We start from the raw sequence: 15846 nt of genomic DNA on the forward strand, positions 1-15846 counted from the left end.
AATACTTGTTAACATGGAACAACATTCCCCAGTGGGGCCTAATTATGCTTCACTGAAGGGAACCAAATTTCATTGTCTCAGAGACAGAACTCCTGATTCGCCTGTGCCTGACAGATTTTAAAGCACCACCACCACCTACCATCCCACCATGTCTTCATGAGGGCATGGGGATCAATAAGGAGCAAGCTGGAAAGATGAATGTGCAGCAATGCCCCCCAGGATCCTCTCATCAATCATGCAAGCAGCATACTTAGGCAGGATCATATACAGTGAATCCTTTTGGCTATTGACAGTTTCTGCAGTTTTCATTCTACAGAATATCTCAACATTTATAGAAACATAGAAACATAAAGGCAGATAAAGGCCATATAGCCTATCTAGTCTGCCTAACCATGCCATCTACTATCCACTCCTCTCCCTTAGACATCCAAAGTATTCGTCCCAAGTGTTCTTGAATTCATATATTTTTGTCTCAGGAGGCCATTCCAAGCATTTGTCACCCTTTCCATGAAAAAAGTATTTTCTGGGGTTACATCTGAATCTATCCCCTTTCACTTTTATCCTATGCCCCTTCATTCCAGAGCTACCTCTTAATTTAAAGAGACTCACCTCATATGCATTTATACCACATGGGTATTTAAACATCCGTATTATACAAAGTATACGTATTGGGACCTTTAAGTGTGTCTCTGTATGCCTTATGCTGAAGACCACCGACCATTTTAGTATCCTTCCTTTGTCTGACTCCATCCTGTTTACATCTTTTTGAAGTGCGGTGGCCAGAGCTGTACATGATATTCTAAATGAGATCTCACCAGAGTTTTAGAAGCATCAATACCTCATTTGTCCTACTAGTCAATCCTCTTCCTATGCACCAAAGCAACCTTCTAGCTTTTGCCTTCACCTTTTCAACCTTAAGAAAAAAGAAGGTATTGATGCCCCTGTATAAGACTATGGTGAGATCTCATTTAGAATATTGTGTACAATTCAGGAGCCACACTTTCAAAAATATATAAAAAGGATGGAGTCGGTTCTGAGGAAGGCTACTAAAATGGTATGTGGTCTTCATCATAAGGCGTATGGGGACAGACTTAAAGATCTCAATCTGTATACTTTGGAGGAAAGATGGGAGAGGGGAGATATGATAGAGACATTTAAATACCTACATAATGTAAATGCGCATGAGTCGAGTCTCTTTCATTTGAAAGGAAACTCTGCAATGAGAGGGCATAGGATGAAGTTAAGAGGTGGTAGGCTCCGGAGTAATCTAAGGAAATATTTTTTTTACAGAAAGGGTGGTAGATGCATGAAACAATCTCCTAGAAGAGGTGGTAGAGACAGAGACAGAGACTGTCTGAATTCAAAAGGCCTGGGATAGGCATGTGGGATCTCTTGGAGAGAGAAAGAGATAATGGTTACTGGAGATGGGCAGACTAGATTGGGCCATTTCGCCTTTATCTGCCATCATGTTTCTGTGTTTCTATTAAATGAATTCTTTGCTTCATTCTGCACCAAGAAAGATGTTGGGGAGTTATCAGTGCCAGAAATGGTATTCAATTCTGATGAATCACAGAAACTCAAACAAATCTCTGTAATGCTGGAAGAAATAATTGGTCAATTTAACAAATTGAACAATAGCAAATTGCCTGGATAGGATGGTATTTATCCTAGAGTGCTGATAGAATTGAAAAATGGATTTGTAATAATAATAATAATTTTATTTCTTGTATACCGCTATACCGTGAGGTTCAAAGCGGTTTACAGTAGATACAGAAGAGATGTAATTAAGTAAGATTAATTAAAATGAAGAAAAAGTACTTAGAGTTCCCTGACTGTCCCAAAGGCTCACAATCTTGCTAAAGTACTTGAGAAAAATAAATTAATTAGGCTATAAACATAGAATAGAAGAAGGCAGGAAAACAGTACATAGGAAAATTAATTTAGAATACATTATACAGGAGGTTTTTTTCAGATACGATATATGGGAAGGATTTAACATAATAAACATAATAAATTATGTATCATTAAAAAATTAAATCTAGTAACATTACAAAGATTCTAAACTGAATTCCATACATTGATTGAGGAAATGGTTTAGTAAAAGATTTTAGAAATTGAAATTGGTTACATTAATTAAGAAAATTGAACCAGGTAGTAGACTAAACTTGGAATATAAAGAGGAGATAGAAGGAGAAGAGTTTAGGTAGATTGAATATGCTTAGTGAATAAATGAGTTTTGATTTCTTTTTGGAAGGCTTTGATATTAGGTGTTGTGATCAGCAATTTAGAGATTGAAGGATCAATTTTTGCTGCTTGTGTTGCTAGGAGGCCATCATAAAATTTCTTACGCAGGGTGCCTTTGAATGATGGGTAGGAGAATAGGGTCTGTGACCTCCTTGTTCTGGTTGGAAGTAGACGATTTAAGCGATTGTAAAAATAGGAAGGTGCCGTACTATAAATTACTTTGAAGAGTATACAGTATAACTTGAAATGAATTCTGGCTCGAATTGGTAGCCAGTGTGAATCTAGATAAGCATTAGTTATATGATCAAATCTTCCAAGAGAATAAATCAATCTAAGAGCAGTATTCTGAACAGTAGAGCTATTGTTAGTAGTTTGTAATTTTTCTTTGAGTGAAATGATGTGGTGGCCTTGTTAGTCCACTCTTCAAGGTAATATCTAGAAATTAAACAAAAACATAATGGGAAAAAAATAATACCTTTTTATTAGACTAACTTAATATAGTTTATGATTAGCTTTCAAAAGTAATGCCTTCTTCTTCAGATCAGAAGAAAGAAGGTATACCTGTGAAAGCTAATCATAAACTTCTTGAAGTTAGTTCAATAAAAAAGGTATTTTTTCCTTTATGTTGTTTTATTTCTACATATTACCTAATTTTTTTTTTAATCCAGCATAGTACAGGAATACTGGAGGGTGGCCAACGTGACACTGATTTTTTTAAAGGGTTCCAGAGCTGATCTGGCAAATTATATAGTGGTGAGTCTGACGTTAGTGCTGGACAAAATGGTAGAGTATATTATAAAAGACAAAATGACAGAACATATACTTAAGCAAGGATTAATGCAAGAAAGCCAACATGGATTTAGTCAAGGGAAACCTTGCCTCATCAATCTGCTTCATTTCTATGAAGGGGTGAATGAAAATGTGGATAAAGGTGAGCTGGTTGATACTGTGTATTTGGATTTTCAAAAGGCATTTGACAAAGTACCTCATGAAAGACTTCAGAGGAAACCAGAAGTCATGGAATAGGAAGTAATGTCCTATTATGGATTAAGAACTAGTTGAAAGCAGAAAACAGAGTAGGTTTAAATGGTCAATATTCTCAATGGAGAAGAGTAAATAGTGGGGTTTCCCAGGGAGTCTGTGCTGGGTCCGCTGCTTTTTATCAGTGATCTAGAGATGGGAATAACTAGTGAGATACGTTAATTAAATTTGTTGATAACACAAGTGGATTGTGAAAAATTGCAAGAGGACCTTGGGAGACTGGACATCAACATTTCAGATGATGTTTAATGTGATCAAGTGCAAAGTGATGCATTTGGGAAAGAGGAACCTGAACTATAGTTATGTGATGCATGGTTCTATGGTAAGAGTCATTGCCCAGGAAAAGGACCCAAGTCTAGGAAATGACATCAGAGAGAGCACTGAAGCCGACATGGGCAGTAAGTTGGTGGCTGCATCGCTCCCCCTCGCTATACCACTGAATGCTGAGACTAGAGGGGCTGCTCTGCCTAGCTGGAAGGTTTAACAGAAAGCTAGTACAGAACAATGCAACCCACTGATTTCTTTTGAAACACAGATTCAGACTTGCATACTAACTTCTTTTGAAGCTAAGTAATATTTATTAGCAAGCAGAAAGGAAAGCAATACATCAACGAAGATTCTCACAATATCCAGCCTGTTCACAACCCGGGAAGCCCGTCAATGATCAGGCAGGAGTTTTCCATGGGAGGGGTCCTGGGCAGTAGACTGCACTGAGAGGCTTCCCTATATAGTAGCATTCGCATGCAATGTCTAACTTCTTGCATGCATACAAGATTATACATATGCCCAAATATGGGCTATTTTCCTGATTATGCAAAAATAAATGAAAAACAAGTTTCAGCATGTTCCCATGAACATCAGTTCAAATATGGGTCCACTTAGAAAATAGTCAGCTATACTTTCTCACATACACATAGGATGATACATATTCCAAAATATGAGGTTATGTCTGGGTTATACAAAATAAGTATTATTAGCATGTAAAAATTCAGATATAAATCAGCCAAACAGATGTTCTGGCTGAACAGCAAATACTCTCTTGATCATAATGTTTTTTTGATAAGAATTCAGTTCAATTACAAGTCAGCAAGCACTAATAATAAGGACTGAGTCCATCCTATGCTATACACGACCCAAATAAGGAGTCATCCTATGAAGGAAAAACAAGTCATTAGCTTGTTTGTCAGTATGTGAAAGATCAAATCCCAATCAGTCAGACAAAATATGCTATCTGAGTAACAAACATTCTTTCATCATGAGAGCTTCTTCAGTTCCCAACAAGCACTGTCAGTTCTCAACAAGTAATAGTGATAAGAAACAAGTCAGCCAGAGAACATAGAAACATAAACATAGAAGATGACGGCAGATAAGGGCCATAGCCCATCAGGTCTGCCCACTCTACTGACCCACCCCCAAGTCTACTATCCTAGGGATCCCACTCCTGGTGACAGGTTCCCTTGGCTTAACCCTCTGAGGGATCCCACATGGGCATCCCATTTGCTCTTAAATTCTTGCATGCTGTTTGCCTCGATCACCTGCACCGGGAGCTCGTTCCAAGGATCAATCACTCTCTCGGTGAAGAAATATTTCCTGGTGTCGCCATGAAATTTCCCACCCCTGAGTTTGAGCGGATGCCCTCTTGTGGCTGAGGGTCCTTTGAGAAAGAGAATCTCTTCTTCCATCTCGATACGGCTGGTAATATACTTAAACGTCTCGATCACGTCTCCTCTCTCCCTACGTTCATCGAGTGAGTACAGCCGCAAATTTTTCAGCCTTTCCTCATACAATAGATCCTTGAGCCCCGAGACCATCCTGGTGGCCATCCGTTGCACTGACTCTACTCTCAGCACATCTTTTCGGTAGTGTGGCCTCTAGAATTGCACACAGTATTCCAAATGAGGTCTCACCATGGTTCTGTTTAATGGCATTATGACTTCAGACTTCCGGCTGACGAAACTCCTACGGATGCAACCTAACAACTGTCTTGCCTTAGATGAAGCCTTCTCCACATGATCAGCAGTTTTCATGTCTGCACTGATGATCACTCCCAAGTCTCGTTCTGTTGAAGTTCTAGCTAAGGTCTCACCATTCAAGGTGTAAGTTCTGCACGGATTTCTGCTGCCGAGATGCATGATCTTGCATTTCTTAGCATTGAAGCCCAGCTGCCAGGTCGAGGACCAAAGCTCCAACAAATGTAGGTCCTGTGTCATACTATCGGGTGAATTGCCGTCTCTCACTATATTGCATAGTTTGGTGTCGTCAGCGAATAATGTTATCTTACCTTGAAGCCCCTGAGTTAGGTCCCCTATGAATATGTTGAAAAGGAGCGGGCCCAAGGCTGAGCCCTGCGGTACTCCACTGGTCACCTCCGATGTTTTAGAGAGGGTACCGTTAACTACCACCTTCTGAAGTCTGCTACTCAGCCAGTCATTGACCCATGTAGTTAGTGTTTCTCCCAGCCCCATTGATTTCATCTTTCTCAACAGCCTGCGATGCGGGACACTATCGAAAGCTTTGCTGAAGTCTAGATATATGACATCCACAGATTAGAAACATAGAAACATAGAAAAAAGCAGCAGAAAAGGGCTATAGCCCACCAAGTCTACCCATTCCAAGTATCCCCTCCCCTGAATTTACTCCCTTAAAGATCCCACGTGAGTATCCCATTTTCTCTTAAAATCCGTCACGCTGCTGGCCTTTATCACCTGGAGTGGGAGTCTGTTCCAATGATCCACTACTCTTTCGGTGAAGAAGTACTTCCTGGAGTCGCCATGAAACTTCCCTCCCCTGATTTTCAGCGGATGACCTCTGGTGGTCGAGGGTCCCATGAGCCAGAAGATATCATCTTCTGACTCAATGTGTCCCGTGATGTACTTATATGTTTCAATCATATCTCCCCGTTCTCTTCTTTCCTCAAGTGAGTACAGCCGCAATTTTTTAAATCTTTCTTCATACGTGAGATCCTTGAGCCCCAAGACCATCCTGGTGGCCGTTCGCTGAACCGACTCGATCCTCAGCACGTCCTTTCGGTAGTGTGGTCTCCAAAACTGAACACAGTACTCCAAGTGAGGCCTCACCATTGCTTTGTACAACGGCATCATAACTTCAGGTCTCCTGCTGACGAAACCTCTGCGGATACACCCCATCGTTTGTCTTGCCCTGGAGGAAGCCTTCTCCACTTGATTGGCAACCTTCATGTCCTCACTAATGATCACCCCTAGGTCGCGTTCCGCCGTGGTCCTAACCAAGGTCTCACCATTTAGTACATAAGTTCTACGCGGGTTTCTCTTACCCAGATGCATTATCTTGCATTTTTTAGCATTGAAGCCTAGCTGCCAAGTAGTTGACCATTGTTCCAGCAACAGTAGGTCGTGTGTCATATTATCAGGTAATAAGCTTTTGCCTACTATGTTGCAAAGTTTGGCGGCGTCGGCGAACAGTGATACCCTTCCTCTAAGTCCTTGCGTCATATCTCTTATGAATAAGTTAAATAGAATAAGGCCCAGGACCGAGCCCTGCGACACTCCACTGATCACGTCCGATGCTTCGGATGGGGTACCGTTCACCACCACCTTCTGAAGTCTACCGCTCAGCCAATCCCCAACCCATGTAGTTAGAGTGTCTCCCAAGTCTAGCTGTTTTGTTACCCAGTCAAAGAAGCTGATGAGATTGGATTGGCAGGACCTACCCTTGGTGAATCCGTGTTGACTGGGTACCCGTAAATTCTCCTCATCCAAGATTGCATCTAATTTACGTTTGATTAGTGTTTTCATGAGTTTGCATACTATTGATGTGAGACTCACCGATCTGTAGTTTGCAGCCTCTGCCCTGCAACACTTTTTGTGCAGTGGAACGATGTTAGCTGTTTTCCAGTCTATGGGGACTCTCCCCGAACTTAGGGAGAGATTGAAGAGTCCCGATAGCGGTTCTGCCAGGACATCACGCAGCTCACTGAGCACCCTGGGGTGTAAATTGTCCGGTCTCATGGCTTTGGTCACCTTGAGTCTAGCCAGTTCGTAGTAGACGTCGCCAGGTGTGAACTCGAAATTCTGAAACGGGTCTTCCACGCTGGGCCTTGCCTGCAACTGCGGACCGTGCCCCGGTGCCTCGCAGGTGAAGACCGAGCAGAAGTATTCATTCAGTAGTTCTGCTTTATCGGAATCTGATTCTGCGTAGTTCCCATCTGGTTTTCTAAGGCATACTATCCCGTCTGTGTTCTTTTTCCTATCACTAATGTACCTGAAGAAGGATTTGTCCCCTTTCTTCATGTTCTTTGCCAGAGTCTCTTCCACTTGAAGTTTGGCCTCCCTGATTGCCGTTTTGACCACTGCAGACCTCGCCCTATGTTCTAGTTTAGCTTCCCTAGTCTCCGTTCGTTTGTAGGAAATAAATGCTTTTTTCTTCTCCTTGACGAGGTGCGAGATTTCTGCGGAGTACCATTGGGGTTTGTTGTTTCTCCGCCGTTTGTGTACTGATTTAATGTAGAGGCTTGTCGCTTCATGTATGGTAGATTTCAGGGATGACCACATAGCTTCCACATCATCGGTCGTAGCTTGGTTCTGCAGTGTCCGGTGGACGAAATCTCCCATGCGTTCGAAGTCAGTGCCTCGGAAGTTGAGTACTTTAGTTTTTGTGTTTGATCTAGGGAAACCTTTCCTGAGGTAGAACCACACCATGTTGTGGTTGCTGGAGGCTAGCGTATATCCTACCGAGACCTTCGAGACGCTATCCCCGTTGGTGAGTACCAGATCCAGGATCGCCTGGGCCCTAGTGGGTTCCAATACGATTTGTTTGAGTCGTGCTCCCTTTATGGATGTTAACAGTCTCCTGCTACCGCTGGTTGTTGCTGAGTATGAGTTCCAATCTGCATCAGGCATGTTGAAGTCCCTTAGCAGAACAGCGTCTCCCCGTAGAGTGATATTCTCTATGTCTTCAATTAATTCGGAATCTTTGTCTTCCAGTTGTCTTGGAGGTCTTTATACTACACCAAGATACAGGCATTTTCCCCTGCCTCTGGCCAGGTTCACCCAGAGGGATTCCCCGGTGTACTTGATATCTGTGATTCTGGTAGTTTTGATGTCTTCTTTAATGTATAGTGCCACCTCTCCCCCTGACTTTCCCTCTCTGTCCTGACAAAATAAGTTGTATCCCGGTATAGCCATATCCCACCCAGAGAGTCTGTGAACCAAGTTTCGGATATTGCCACCAAGTCAAGGTTGGCATTCATTATTTCAGTCTCTAATTCTAGAATCTTATTGCCTAAACTGTGTGCATTAACATACATAGCCCTCCATACCCCGTGATTGCTAAGTCCCTGTGGGGAGTTTTCCACCTGGGGTAGTGTGACTCCTAGAGAATTGTTTGCAATGGAGGCACTTACTTTGGACTTAGAATCGGAGTTTCGACTCACCTCGTCAGGATCGTTCCTTACTGCACTTGTATCTGAGTGGGTACTCTCCCCCGACTTACCTAGTTTAAAGCCCTACGAAGCAGACGGGCTGTATCCGAGCCCCAGATCTCTAAACTCTGCCTCAAACTTAAATCCTGCAAGTGCAACCTAGATCCTTTCCCATCTTACCTCTACGAAAACATCCCAGCGCAGGCCATCTCTTCCCTTACAAACCTTATAAACAAAGCTCTACTATCGGGCCTGTTCTCCTCAGAAATGGGTCACATTGCTTTATCTCCTCTCCTGAAAAAAGTCGATCTTGACCCTTCCTTACCATCGAACTACCGCCCCATAGCTAACATCCCTCTTTTAACAAAACTTCTGGAGACCATAGTCGCTACCCAGTTCTCTTACCTAGAGAGATTCTCCATCCTCCAACACTACCAATTCGGATTTAGGCCCAACTTCAGCACCGAGTCCCTCCTAGTTTCCTTAATCTCAAAGGTGCAACAACTACACGCCCGAAACAAATTTGCTGTTCTCCTACAGTTCGATCTCTCTGCAGCTTTCGACGTCGTGCACCACGACATACTAATCTACCAACTTTCTGAGATAGGAATAGACTCCTTTGTCCTAAAGTGGTTCTCAAACTTCCTCCACGCACGTTCCTACATTGTCAATGCAAACGGCTCCAAATCCGCTTCGTGGACACCATCCTGCGGGGTCCCACAGGGTTCTCCCCTATCCCTTATTCTCTTCAACATGTATATGACCTCCCTGAAGCTTCTCAAACTATCCCCCCTTGAAACAATATACACATATGCAGACGATATCCTTATCCTCCTCGAAACAGACCAGAACCTTACAAACCTCCAAGAGAACATCACCTCATGCATAATGAGACTTCATGCCTGGTCCCTCTCTGTTCAGATGAAATTAAATGAATCAAAAACAAAACTACTCTGGCTCGGCCCAAAGTTAGTACACCTGCCCACCCTCTTCACTCTACCCACAGGTCCTGCTCTTCACCTTGAGTTCTCAAGCAAGGTCCTCGGCATCATTATCGATTCCTCCCTCTCCCTCAACGATCACCTGAATTCCTTGGCAAAATCATGTTTTATCCCAGGACAAGCAGGCAGCATATTCTTGACTGATGGGTGACGGCACCGACGGAGCCCCGGTACGGACAATTTTAGAGTGATTGCACTCTAAGAACTTTAGAAAGTTCTAGCTAGGCCGCACCGCGCGTGCGCGAGTGCCTTCCCGCGCGGTCCCCAGTTTTCTTAATTCCGCGGAGCTAAGAAGATGCGTGTTTCCAACGGCTGTTGGAAGTTTTTTCTATTTTCACTTGCCTTCCCGCTCGCGCGTATTTTTTTCTTCATATTTTATTTCTTTCCTTCTTATTTACAGTTTATGTAAAAAAAAAAAAAAAACAACTTTTATTTTTCATTTTTTTGTCGATCTGCCCCGGCGGGGCCTGTTGGTACCATCGAAGCCTCGGGCTTCGATTTTGCTACAGCAGTATTTCCCTTCATGCCCCCGTCACCGGGTTTCAAAAAGTGTCAGCGGTGTGCACACCCTATCTCCCTCTCCGACCCGCACAAGTGGTGCCTCCAGTGTCTGGGTCCGGACCATAGGGCTGAGACCTGCACCCGCTGTAGTTCTTTACAAAAAAGAACTTTAAAAAATCGTCAAATTCAGCAGCGGATCCTCTTCGGTACCGCTATGGAAGTTGCACCGGTATCGACGTCGACGACTTCCTCCAAATCGACTCCGACTGCCTCGGCACCGCAAGATACATCGCCGGTGTCGACTCCTGTAGGTAAGCCGGCTAAGAAGCCTTCCCCTACTGTTCTAGGCCCGCCAGTCGAGCATGCAGTGAGCCAAGTCCTGCAGACTGAGCGCCGGCCCCGTAAACGCTCCGCTCCCATTGAAGTCACTGCCTCGTCATCGGCATCGACTTCATCCGAGCGTCGAGCGGCACCGAAGGTACCGAGCAAGAAAAAACCGGTACCGGTGCCATCGGGACCAACGTTGGATGAGCGTATTGCCTCTATCCTCCAGGCCCAACTTAAGGAGCAACTCCAACACTTGCTCCCGGCTCTGTTGACTCCGAACCTTCCAGTATCGGTACCGACTGAGCCTTCGGTGCCGTCTGTCGATCAGCCTCTTTTACTGTCATCGACTGTTTTGGCACCGCACAAATCTATGTCCATGCCTGTTCTGTCAGCAGAACCAAAACGGCGTGCTACTCCTACGGTGTCGGAACCGGTACTGTTCTCTGAACCCCGTACCATTCTACATTCTCCAGGTACCGTCTCCACTCGGTCTGGTAAATCGGTACGCAAGACTAAGCATACTGAGACATCGACTCCACTTTCCCAGGGCCATTTACAATCGGTACGGGACCCTGACTTGTGGGACGACTCAGATGATCCCCTCGGTACCGAGGAGGATTACACATCTGATGAGGATGAACCATCGGTGCAGGATACTACTGCTAAGCCAGAGCACTCCTCCTTCACAAAATTTTTAAAGGAGATGTCAGACACCCTATCTATTCCTTTGGAGTCTGACTCCAAAAAATCCAAAGCATTTTTGGATGCTTTGGATTTTGACCAACCTCCGAAGGAGTTTTTAAAGTTACCCCTCCATGACATCTTGAGGGAAACTTTTTATAAGAATCTTGAAACTCCTTTGACAATTCCAGGAGCTCCAAGAAAACTGGAATCTCTGTATAAGGTGATTCCAATCCCAGGATTTGACAAGCACCAACTTCCCCATGAATCTCTGTTGGTAGAGTCAACCCTAAAGAAATCTGCAGGAGCCAGTGTGTATGCCTCTGTCCCTCCTGGCAGAGAAGGAAAGGCCATGGATAAATTTGGAAAGCGCCTTTACCAAAATGCCATGCTGGCCAACCGTTCAGGTAATTACGCATTCCACTTCTCGTTTTACCTGAAACATCTCATTCAACAGGTGACCTCTTTTCAGAAGTATATTCCGGACCGTAAGCTTCCTGCTTTTCAGCAATGTACCTCTAGTCTTTTGCAACTCAGGAAGTTTATGGTCCGTTCCATTTATGATACTTTTGAACTGACGTCACGAGCTACTGCTATCTCTGTAGCAATGAGAAGGTTGGCATGGCTAAGGGTCTCTGACCTGGATGTAAACCATCAGGACCGGCTTGCCAATGCGCCTTGCCTAGGGGATGAGCTGTTTGGGGAGTCCATGGATACCACCACACAAAAGCTCTCCGCCCATGAAACTAGGTGGGACACCTTGTTGAAAAACAAGAAGAAACCTCCTCCTCCTCGTCCATTCAGACAACAATCTTCATATCAAAGGAGGTTTTCTGCTCGACCGGCTCAGCCTCATCCCCCTCAACCTCGCAGACAGCGTCAACAGCAGCAACAGGCTCGTCAACAACAACAGCCTGCTGTAAAACCGGCTGTTCAACCTAAGCCGACACAGCCCTTTTGACTCTCTTCTCCAGAACGTTGCCAGTCTTCCTCCCTCATGTCCTCTACCTCAGCCCATAGGGGGTCGACTACAGGTTTTTCTGTCTCGATGGGAAGCAATCACCTCCGACCAGTGGGTACTTGCTATCATCGCTCACGGTTACGCCCTAAACTTTCAGACTCCTCCACCATTAAGTCTGCCAAAAGAGTCTGCTTCCAACAAGGCTCAGTCCCTCCTCCTCGGTCAGGAGGTTCAATCCCTCCTTCTTCTCAATGCCATCGAACCAGTTCCTCTAGACCAGCAAGGCCTGGGATTTTACTCCCGGTACTTTCTTGTACCCAAAAAGACCGGAGATCTCAGACCAATTTTAGATCTCAGAGATCTCAACAAATGTCTGGTCAAGGAGAAGTTCAAGATGTTATCTCTTGCCACCCTATACCCTCTTCTCTCTCAGGAAGACTGGCTATGTTCCCTCGATCTCAAGGAGGCGTATACTCACATTCCAATTCATCTGATGTCCAGACAATATCTTCGATTTCTTGTCAACCAACATCATTACCAATACAAGGTGCTACCCTTCGGCCTAGCCTCCTCTCCCAGGGTATTCACCAAATGTCTGATTGTGGTCGCAGCTTATCTCCGCTCCCACAATTTTCAAGTCTTCCCTTATCTGGACGACTGGCTCATCAAGGCTCATTCTCCTCAGTCCGTACATATAGCCACCAATCAGACCATTTTCTTCCTTCGACTGTTGGGGTTCGAAATCAATCTACCCAAGTCGCACCTCGTTCCAACTCAGCGACTTCAATTCATTGGAGCCATTCTGGATACTGTTCGGATGAGGGCGTTTCTTCCTCCAAACCGCCTTCACACCATTCTTCATCTCTGTCAGCAGGTGTTCCAGGAACCTTCCATCTCTGCAAATCACATGATGGTGCTCTTGGGACATATGACCTCCACAGTACATGTCACTCCCTTCGCACGTCTCCACCTGCGTACTCCTCAATGGACCCTAGCGACTCAGTGGTCACAAGCGACGGATCCTTGTTCACAACACATATCTGTGACCTCGTCTCTTCGACAGTCGCTTCTTTGGTGGTTGAAATCATCAAATCTATCCAGAGGTCTACTGTTCCATCTACCTCCTCATCAACTGGTAATCACCACGGATTCCTCCCCCTATGCTTGGGGAGCTCACTTGAACGAGTTCCAAACTCAGGGGTTTTGGACCGCCCAGGAAAAGAAACACCACATCAATTTCCTGGAACTCAGAGCGATGTTTTACGCCCTCAAAGCTTTTCAACATCTCCTTTTTCCTCAGGTTCTTCTCATTTGCACAGACAACCAAGTTGCAATGTATTACATCAACAAACAAGGAGGGACGGGATCCCGTCCTTTATGTCAGGAAGCTCAAAGGATTTGGACATGGGCGACTGCTCGTCACCTATTCCTGAAAGCAGTCTACATCCAAGGGGAACAGAATTGCTTAGCAGACAATCTCAGCAGAATTCTTCAGCCTCACGAATGGACTCTCGACCCCTCGACTCTCCAGTTCATTTTCTCTCAATGGGGCACTCCTCAGGTGGATCTTTTTGCAGCTCCCCACAACCATCAACTGCCCCTGTTTTGCTCCAGACTTTACTCTCCTCACCGTCTGGAACCCGATGCATTTCTTCTGGATTGGACCAATCTCTTCCTTTATGCATTCCCTCCTCTTCCGCTCATGCTGCGCACCTTATTCAAGCTCAAGAGGGACCAAGCCACCATGATCCTCATCGCTCCACGGTGGCCCAGACAGCATTGGTTTTCCCTTCTACTTCAACTCAGTTCCAGAGAACCCATACCTCTTCCTCTGTTTCCTTCACTACTTACACAGAATCAGCAAACGCTTCTTCATCCCAACTTACAGTCTCTGCACCTGACAGCTTGGTATCTCTCGGGCTGACTTCACCTCATGCTCTCCTTTCTCAGCCTGTCCGTTCTATTATTGATGCCTCCAGGAAACCGTCTACTCTTCAATGTTACCAGCAAAAGTGGTCTCGGTTTTCTTCCTGGTGCCTGTTACATCACCATAATCCCATATCTACAGCAGTGGGATTGGTGTTGGACTATCTATTGTCCTTATCTGACTCTGGTCTTAAATCCTCTTCGATAAGGGTCCACCTTAGTGCCATTGCAGCTTTTCATGAGCCGATTCATGGAAAACCCCTCTCAGCTCATCCCTTAGTTTCAAGGTTCATGAAGGGCCTTTTCAATGTGAAACCACCTCTTAAGGCCCCTCCTGTTGTATGGGATCTTAATGTGGTTCTTTCTGCGTTAATGAAGCCTCCTTTCGAGCCGTTGGCCTCAACGCATTTCAAATTTCTAACTTGGAAAGTGGTCTTTCTAATAGCTCTCACTTCTGCCAGGAGGGTCAGTGAGCTCCATGCACTGGTGGCGGATCCACCTTTCACTATTTTTCACCATGATAAGGTCGTCCTCCGTACACATCCCAAGTTCCTTCCTAAGGTTGTGTCTGAATTTCATCTTAACCAATCCATCGTTCTACCTGTTTTTTTCCCAAAGCCTCATTCTAATCCAGGTGAACAGGCTTTGCATACTTTGGATTGTAAACGTGCTCTGGCTTACTATCTTGATCGCACCAAACCTCACAGATCATCTCCTCAACTGTTTTTGTCATTTGATCCTAACAAGTTGGGTCATCCTGTATCTAAACGCACTCTGTCCAATTGGCTTGCTGCTTGCGTTTCTTTTTGTTATGCTCAGTCGGGCCTGACACTGGAAGGTTCTGTCACGGGCCACAAAATTAGAGCTATGGCAGCGTCTGTAGCTTTCCTCCGTTCCACTCCTATTGAGGAAATCTGCAAGGCTGCTACTTGGTCCTCAGTTCATACTTATACATCTCACTATTGTCTGGATGCATTCTCCAGACGGGATGGACACTTCGGCCAATCTGTTTTACAAAATTTATTCTCCTAATGGCCAACCTTCCCTCCATCCCTCTTTTTGTTAGCTTGGAGGTCACCGATCAGTCAAGAATATGCTGCCTGCTTGTCCTGGGATAAAGCACAGTTACTTACCGTAACAAGTGTTATCCAGGGACAGCAGGCAGATATTCTTGCGTCCCTCCCACCTCCCCGGGTTGGCTTCTTAGCTGGCTTATCCTAACTGGGGACAGCGCGCCTCTGTCGGGCGGGAAGGCACTCGCGCACGCGCGGTGCGGCCTAGCTAGAACTTTCTAAAGTTCTTAGAGTGCAATCACTCTAAAATTGTCCGTACCGGGGCTCCGTCGGTGCCGTCACCCATCAGTCAAGAATATCTGCCTGCTGTCCCTGGATAACACCTGTTACGGTAAGTAACTGTGCTTTTTCAGCCTTCACATGCTGAGGAAAGTTAGATCCTATTTCCACCAAAAACACTTTACCGTCCTGGTACAATCCATCATCTTATCCAAACTTGATTATTGCAATGCCATTTACCTATGCCTAACAAAAAAAAGTCTCCACAGACTCCAGCTCATCCAGAATACTGCAGCCAAACTGATTTTTGCTAAATGCAAATTTGATCACGTCTCCCCCTTACTTACCAATCTTCACTGGCTCCCTGTACTTTCCAGAATCCACTTCAAATGCTCCTCTCTGGCTTTCAAGATAATTCATGGCATCCTTCCGCCACTAATCCCTCTATCCCAGTGATTCCCAACCCTGTCCTGG

General features: G+C 44.9%; 1 protein-coding gene across 23 annotated transcripts in view; it reads left to right on the plus strand.

The window, feature by feature from the left end:
• The window catches only part of CCDC158 (coiled-coil domain containing 158), a 1147529-nt gene that overhangs the window by 717862 nt on the left and 413821 nt on the right, over positions 1-15846 (plus strand). The window lies entirely within an intron of this gene.

This window comes from Geotrypetes seraphini, chromosome 1 (genome assembly GCF_902459505.1).
Source record: "Geotrypetes seraphini chromosome 1, aGeoSer1.1, whole genome shotgun sequence".
Classification (NCBI taxonomy): domain Eukaryota; kingdom Metazoa; phylum Chordata; class Amphibia; order Gymnophiona; family Dermophiidae; genus Geotrypetes; species Geotrypetes seraphini.